General features: G+C 29.6%; 1 long non-coding RNA gene across 1 annotated transcript; it reads right to left on the bottom strand.

The window, feature by feature from the left end:
• Nucleotides 1–8,151: 8,151 nt before the first annotated feature.
• On the bottom strand, nucleotides 8,152–8,877 carry LOC148781269 (uncharacterized). Its single transcript, XR_016059746.1, has 2 exons — nucleotides 8,813–8,877; nucleotides 8,152–8,748 (listed from the first exon to the last, which is right to left on the bottom strand). It is a non-coding gene; the product is annotated as an uncharacterized LOC148781269 (long non-coding RNA).
• Between the last annotated feature and the right edge of the window lie 66 nt (nucleotides 8,878–8,943).

Genomic DNA, 8,943 nt, shown 5'->3' with positions numbered 1-8,943 from the left:
CTTTTACCTCAAAGTATCAATATACAATTTTATCTCTAGGAGCCACATTACAAAGTAAGCTTTCTAATTAGATAAGGAGGACATCATCAAATGTCAACCTATAATGCTTTTTGTTTCGTTCCAACTTATCCATATATTTTAGCTAAAAGACCATATAGTTCTATGAACATAAAATCATTTATATTATTAATAGAATGTTTCATTAATTTTAATTTCATAAGTTATTTGAAATAAACACTTTATAAAATAGAAACGTACGATCAAATCTTTTTTGAAGTTTTAGTGCATACATCAATATTTTATTTAAAGGTAAAACTTTTCATATAAAAGCTTAGATTTTTTAATAAATTATAATTAAAATATTATCGCTTTATCAGATCAACTTAAAAATGCATACTTCTTAAATATTTAGTTAATAAAATTAAAAAATGTAATAAACTAACTTATTTATAATATATAAAATCCTAGGAAATTAATGCTAATGTTATCTTTTTATTTTAACGGTATTTAAATAATGTGCTTCACATTTTTTAATTTTATGTATAGATCACATTCTATCTTGTCCGTTTTTTTTTCTTCTTAGAAATGCCATTGGTTCCAATTTGCAAGTCCCATGACTACTTATTTCACGCAAATTCCAATATTCCAATGCTATTAATTTCATTTTAGTAAAACTTATTTTTTTTTTTTAATTTTGGCGTTTGATAAATTTAAAAACTATATTTTAATAAAGAAAAAAGTCTATATAAAATTGTAACTTTAAAATATAGAATTAAAGATGCACCTAAAAAATCCATTGGAAAAGGTTATTTTGATGTCGAAAAGACCTCTAATTGATTAGGTCGACTTCTAGATGTATGGATATAAAAAAGAAAAAAAAATATTTAGACTCCCAGAATAGTGCATCTTGCAATACACTATCTAGACCACCCATTTTCAAGATTTTCATATGTTTATAGATCTACTTGATTTTAACCATTTTTGGAGTTTAAAATTTTATAATTAGATATAAAAATAGATTTGAACTAATACTATGATTTTTTTCCTCCAAAATTACATTTTATGATAAAATTTGGAGGTGCCTTTAATTAGATTGTTTAAGGTTGCAACTTTATAGAAACCACACCTTTTAAGCCGAGGCTCTAAACAATCAAATTCGAGCGTATCTCAAAAATTTCACTAGAAGATATTGTTTTGATGCCCAAATATCGTCAAATTCATCATCTCGATATCAAGATGCATGGACATGATAAAAAAATTGATTTCAAGTTTTGGAAATAGTGTATTTTGTAACACACTTTTGGACCGACAAATTTCAAGATTTTCAAGTTTACATAGATCTCTCGATCTACATTATTTTTGAAGCTTTAAATTTTATAAATAAACATGAAAATATATTTTAAGGCTATCAAAAGATTTCCGATATTGAAACCATATTTCTCGATACTATTTGAAGGTAGGCTCTAATTTTATTGTTTAGAGCCTAGACTCTATCCCTTTCATGAAAGCTATGGTTTGTAAGAGATTGGAACCTTATTTATAGAAATAAGGTTTACTGGACTCTACATAGCCATTTACAATGTGGTAAAGTATTTATGATAGTATCTATCGCATGCACTATTTGTGTTCCCTTGGGAGCTATTTCAATTTGAATATATATATATATATATATAGAAAAAAGCTGAAATTAGCCCACTAGCTCGTATGAATATATGAGCCCAACGGCCCAGATTGAATTTAAGCCGATCTGACGATCACAAATGCCTGGTAGTGTTTGAATTTTAATTTTTTTTTCTACGAATTCAAATAACTTGAAATTTTAGGAGTGTGTTCATAAAAAATAGTTGAATCCTCGAAAAATATTAAAAAAATGTTTTACATGAAATAAATTGATCAAAATACCCCCGAAAAGTTTTGGGGGTATTTTGGTCTTTTTATTTTTCTCGAATAATTTTTTTTATATTTTTATTAGGTATGCCTTGATGAGAAGAACACACGCCTAAAATTTCAAATGATTTGAATTTGTAGAAAAAAAAAATTAAAATTCAAACATGAAATGAGGTCGTGACCGTCAGATCGGTCTAGATTCAATCTGAACTATTGGGCTCATATGTTCATATGAACTAGTGGGTTAATCCCAGCTTTATATATATATATATATATGGAAAACTCTTCCCAACGCCTGTAGGTGAAAATGAATAGTGATTGCATCTACTATCATCACCATCTAAACTTCATCGCATGGTCACAGTTGTTCGGTAGTGTTTCATTTTTCATTTTTTTTTTACGTATTTGTATGTGTGTAAAATATAAATTAAATAATCATATACTTTGTGTATTGATAATATACTTTGCGTATTGATAACCCCATATTTACATAGCCATTGCAACCTTATTTATATACTTTGCGTAGAAAATAGAAAATTTAATTTTTTGAATTGGAAGTATTTATTTGTGATTAAAAATGGATTTCTAAATATTAGATTTAAGAAATACTTATCAATTTTGGTAAAATAATTGCACAGTAGACTCCCAACAAATCATGTTATACAAATTTTCAAAACCAAAAGACTATTCTGTGCTGCGGCAAAAGCAACAATAATTACTTTAGAACTGTTACAAAATAACCAACATCTTAAAAAAAAGACAATTGAGTCTTTGAGTATCTAATTAAAAATAATTCATATTATAAAATAAAAAAGTACATCCAATTTAGTAAATTTACATTTATAGCGTTTCCTAATAGTTCTTTAAATAATTACAATTATTTTACAATTGTTGTGTAAAAACTCAACTTTTAGAAATTATATTAATAAATATAAATGAGTTTAAATTGATAATGATAACATCAGTAAAATTAGTATAATACAAAAATTGTATAATTTATAATGCAAAATAATTTTTTTGGATGAAAAATTAGAGGGTCTCTATTCAATATGGGATTATCAATACGCAAAGTATATTATTATTTTATTTATATTTTACACACTTACAAATACAAGTAAAGCTTAAAATTTTACCAATAATTGCTCTCTAAAAGAGAGTCTTTTGGAGTAACTTTAAGAAAATTGAAGAGATGACATACAGAAATATATAGTAGGACAAAAATAAAAAGAAACCCATACGTCGATCCATTGAGGTTTCGCCTTTGAAGAAATAGAAGTAAGAAAACAAAAAGACAAAAGAAAATTGAAAGAAAGAGAAGATAGATGTTTGTAGGCCATACATAGCACATTTCTAGGTTACATCTTTTAAAATAAATTACAAGGTTTTTAAAAAACTTTCATTGACTTAAAAATAATAATATTAATTACAACTAAGCCTACAATATACTCTAACAAGACCACAATAAAAAACTTCTATGAATGCACATGCCCGTTCAAATATATAAAAAAATATATATCTATTTTAAATAAATTCTGCATTCATGTTGACTTCTTTGAAATACATTTGAAATAAGTTAAGCAAGTAACACAATATAGTGCCAACATAAAAATGACACGTTGCACTAATACAAGATTAGTTAAAAATAAATGTACAATATAATCTAGTAATATCATCATAAAAAACTTCCGGTTTATAATTTTTAAGCAATCCAATGCACATATTCCTTTAAATTCTATAATGAAATAATATGTCCCGTTTAAAAAAATTCGACATTCAGATTAACTTCTTTAAAATGAACTTCACATAGGTTGAGTAGGCAGCACAACATAATGGCACCAAAAAATGATGCTTTGCACTGCTCGAAGTAGTGGTTTAGTTAAGAGTAATACTTCTTTCAAAGAATAACACAAATCGTGCAAGTACCATATCATATAGACCATCCATTTTCAATATTTTTGTGTTTATAAAACTATTTGATTTAAACCATTTTTTAAGTCTAAGAGTTTATAATTAGAGATGAAAATAAATTTTTAGCATATCCTATGAATTTTGTACATAAATTTTTTACGCCAGAATTACATCTTATGATAAAATTTGATGGTGCACCTTACTTTGATTGTTTAAGGTTGCCATGTTATGTAACCACATACGAACCACGTGGATTCTAGTACTCTTATAACCACCCGATTTGAAATTTGACAGGCATGAGTACTCGTGACGTCTGTAAACCTAATTGTCTCTTTGTATTTTCATATAATTATTCTTCAATACAATATATTACATTTAGAATATCTACCAAAAATATCAAGTAAGAACATATATATGGAATAGATAATTCTATTTTTATAGTATAAATACATATTTATAGTCATATGAATATAATATCCACTTATATCGATATTAATAATAAGAAATGATTAATTATAGTCATACTAATTATTATGGACAAACAATATTAATTAATATAAATTTTAAAATTTTAAAATTTCCATTATTTATTTGTAAAAATTTATATAATTGTCATGATATAATTAGAATAAAATAAATAGTATTCACTAATGATATATGTAATAACTACTATAATTTTGTGTAATTTCTATTAATGAAAGTATAATTAATATATAATAAGTTTAAATTTTTACCATAAATTTAAGTTCTTAAATTTTGATTATGAAACATTATATGAGCGTAAAAATTGTTGAATATGAGCGATAAATTCTAAAATGAGAATAGGTCATAATGGATTATTGTATTTATGCATATGATAATTTAATAAAATAAAAGAAACAAATCTCTTCCTATCTCTATTTCTATGTATAAAATATCATTGCATTTGTGTATTTTTAATTTATACCATGTATCTTTTTATTACATGATTTTATTTATACATATTTAATATGTGACACTTTATGTTCGATTAATGATCAGATACTTGCTATTTTGGCAAATATTGGTTTGGGCCAAATTTATCGGGACGCTAATTGAGAGATAAGGAGATATGTTAATAGATATAAAGCCGAGGCTCTAAACAATCAAATTAGAGCCTACCTTCAAGTTTTAATACTGGAAATATTTGTGATAGCCTTAAAATGTATTTTCATCTTTATTTATAAAGTTTAAAGCATAAAAAATAGTGTAGATCATTAGATCTATAAAAACCTGAAAATATTGAAAATTGACAGTAAGAAATGCGTTACAAAATACACTATTTTTAAAACTTGAAACCCATTTTTTTTCTCATGTCCGTACATATTGATGTCGATATAATCAATTTGAAGATATTTGGGCATCAAAACAACCTCTTCTAGTGAAATTTTTGAGGTAGGCTCTAATTTGATTGTTTAGAGCCTCGGCTCTATATAAACCTTGCCCATAGATAAAACATTTAATGAGATGCATATTAATTAATTGAGAGAGATTTATGGAGAGATTAAAGGATCAATATGACATAAATTAAAATTAAGAGGGCAAATTTGGAATTGCAAAAGGCACTTGTCAAAATAATAAACAAAAGACTCTCTCTCGCTTAATATGTAACTGGTAAGATCCTGCTTTGTCGGTCTTATCGAAAATGTTTTATTACTAATGTGTTAATTGATACAAATATTGTAAAAATATATTCAATTAGAAAATATGGCTATGCCTCTCTCTTTATACTATGTAATTAAATATTATATAAAAGCATAATAAATTGAGTAAATTATTTATGTGATCTTTAAAATAGCAAATAAAAATTAATCCAACAAATTAAGTACTTAGAGATAATAATTAATTATGCATAGACTGGGAATTTTGAATATTACATTAATTACACAAATAAATGGAATAATATTTAAATATCATTTTTGAGAAGAGAGGTTGCTCATTCCTTGATGGGTTTTGAAACTGGGGCATTTTTAAACTAAGCTTAATAAGACCATTTTATAAGGAGACATGGATATGATTTCTTGACCTACTTCATCATCGGATTTACATGATAAGTACGCGAATTTTAAATTATGACAAAAAGATGTTAAGGATGAAAGTTTCGTGAGAGAATAAGATATAATAAGATATGTCCCTTGAGAGCTTAGACCTTTATGGTTATGCATCATGGATTTATCCTCTTCTATTATGGCCACTTTCTCTAGTATCTATCATGAAGCAAATTTAGCAAATTTAGTGGTGGATGAGTTGGCTAAGGGTGGTGCCTTTTTACTTTCTCTTGTTATCTCCAATTATGTAATCACTTTTTCGTAGTTTAATAAAATTAGTAACATTTGTCAAAAAAAAAAAAAAAGAACGGAAAGATATGATGCCACTAGATCTTAAAAACAAACAATATATTCTTTATAATGTCATCCTTTCCATCGTTTTAAAACAATTCCAAGCGTAATTCTTAAAAACCTATTTGTTATTTTCCCTATTTGTAGCCATTATAACGGCTGTTTCTGTGATATATTCGAAATAGGGCCCATTATATCATAATTTTGATGCATGACAAACATTTGGTTCCCATAGAGGTTTGGAGCTAAGCTGTATGGTGGATGAAATTTGGTTCAAGAAAACGACTGACGAAAAACTAAATCATGGATGGAAAGGACTCTACAATGGAGAGGAGCACATTGACCAGGATGAGAAAGAGAGGGAGCTCTTTGGGATCGCCAAACTCATTATGTCAAGCGGAGTTAGAATGAAGTGTGGGGATGCTCTGCTTCGCACCGGTGTTTAAAAAAGAAAAAGTTTATATAGAGCCGAAGTTCTAAACAATCAAATTAGAGTCCATCTCAAAAATTTCATTAGAAGAGGTTGTTTTGAAGCCCAAATATCCTCAAATTGATCATCTCCACATCAAGATGGATAGACATGAGAAAAAAATAGATTTCAAATTTTAGAAATAGTGCATCTTGAAATTTATTTTTGAGCCGCCAATTTTCAAGATTCTCAAGTTCTAACCGATATTCTCAATCTACATTATTTTCAAAGCCTTAAATTTCATTATTAAAGATGGAAATATATTTTAAGGCGATCACAAATATTTCCAATATAGAAACCACATTTCTCTACACTATTTGAAGGTGCATTTTACTTTGATTGTTTAGAGCCTCGGCTCTATACAAACCTCACCCTTTAAAAGATGGATTGGTGACCCAGACCGGATCACCTCAAAACCGATTCAAAGCAGTGAATTCACGATCCAGATTGCCATTTTATTGTATAGAGAACAAAGTAAACTAGCAAAAAAGGCACAAAAAAATAAGGAACTGACTAAAAACTGATCCATATCAATAAATCATGGTTCGAATCGTTGTTTTACTGTACATAACCGCCGGCTTAGCATTTTCCTATATATATGCAAAACCGAAATGGGTTGACCGATTCTCTAGTCGGACTGAACGATTCCATGCCAACCTGGATGCTTTGCACAATCACATTATTCATGTACTCAACCAAATATGTCGTCCACACTAACTATAAAATGCTTCAACAAAATTTAGCATGACAGGTACAAAAATGGGCCAACAACTCATCACCCAAGTTGCTTCGGATGCCAAACGAAAGGCCTGAGAACCATAAAAAAATGGAATATCCTTCCTGAAGTGAAAGCACTAGAAACGGATCACGATAGGGTCTTTACCCAAGAACGGGATCAAAATAGGGCTGGATCATACAAAGTCATTGCACATTAGCAAAAGAAAAGCTCACAAGCAAAAGTCTATATGAAGAATATTAACAGAATTTGCTCGGTTTAAAAATTGAAATAATCCACCATTACAAAAGACCGTCATAATAGAGCCAATAGTCGCTATAAGAGCTTAAAACGGCTCTCAGCTTAACACGCTTTTTCAAACCTTCGCCTCATTGAGTAAACCATATTGATGCCTGAGGCCTGTTTTGTTCTGCAATTCCTGAGGAGCCAAGCGTGGACAAAAACCTAACCACGGGTAAATGCTTGAACCCAAGATTCACAAACAATCTTTACTCATCTCAGTGACCGATCTAAGAGAAAAAAACATATACCACATCAATGGTCCAAAAGATTTTTAAACAAAGCTTGCCATTGGTTGGGCTGTAAAATCTAGGTTGTTACCACCTCAAAATCACGTTTTTTTTTCTCTTGAAATGTTTCATATGGTACATTTGCAGAATTCCATGTTAATAAGATCCCTCCTAACAAGGTTCACCAAGGCAAGCATACAAACTTGCGCTTGCAGGAGCACACCATGCATGGCCACTAAATTATTTCCCACATAAAAAAACATTGAAATTACCTAACAAAATGTGAAACCCATGCCAAAATCTCTTCAAAACAAAAGTTTCCCAGATAACCGAGCTGCAAAAAGTCTTCCAAAACAAAGAGCTAAAGCACACAACGGAGCACTATATCTTGGTGATATAGTGTGGGTTCTACTTAGACAAGACTGCAATCATAATCAAGTTTCATACTCAACCCATATTTGTTCACACAAGAGTTGGATGGGTGTCTCTGATGATACCAGAGTTCAATTACTCGGCTTGGTCTCGGGACTTTGCCCTTGCCTGAGCCAAGTACCTCAGATGAGTCCAAGTGGATTTGCCTGAGCCCTGCCTCCTCATGAGGAAAAAATATTTAAAGTTCCAAACTATTTGGAATGAACATTATAAGTGGCACCAAACCCCAACCAATGACATCTCAACCCACAATTCTTCTTACCAAATCAAGCTGCTCAATATAAAGACTCAGAAAGTCCGAGCTAGGTGAAGCCATCTTCTCATCCTTTAAAGGCTCCTCAAATATCTGAACAAATTCCATAGGGGAGTTAGAAGCCCTACAAATAGCAGCAGCAGCAGCAGCCTCTCACCCTCTGAATCCAAATGGGTAACATTAACTCCGAGCTTACACTAAAAAAAAAAAAAAAACATTAACTTTGAGCTTTTCTAGGGTTTGCTCCTTTTTCTAAAGCACCTGTGCCATCTTTAATGGTGCTCGACCACAACAGTTTGAAGCTCTGAGGGTTTCTGAAAAGTCTTACCTGTGCCATCTTTAATGGTGCTCGAGTCCCAGCAGTTTGAAGCTCTGAGGGTTTCTGAAAAGTC

This window comes from Amborella trichopoda, chromosome 7 (assembly GCF_054954075.1).
Source record: "Amborella trichopoda isolate Santa Cruz 75 chromosome 7, AtrichopodaSantaCruz75HAP2 v2.0, whole genome shotgun sequence".
Classification (NCBI taxonomy): Eukaryota; Viridiplantae; Streptophyta; class Magnoliopsida; order Amborellales; family Amborellaceae; genus Amborella; species Amborella trichopoda.
The sequence above is the reverse complement of the archived record's forward strand: the minus strand, read 5'-3'. Positions and strand labels throughout refer to the sequence as shown.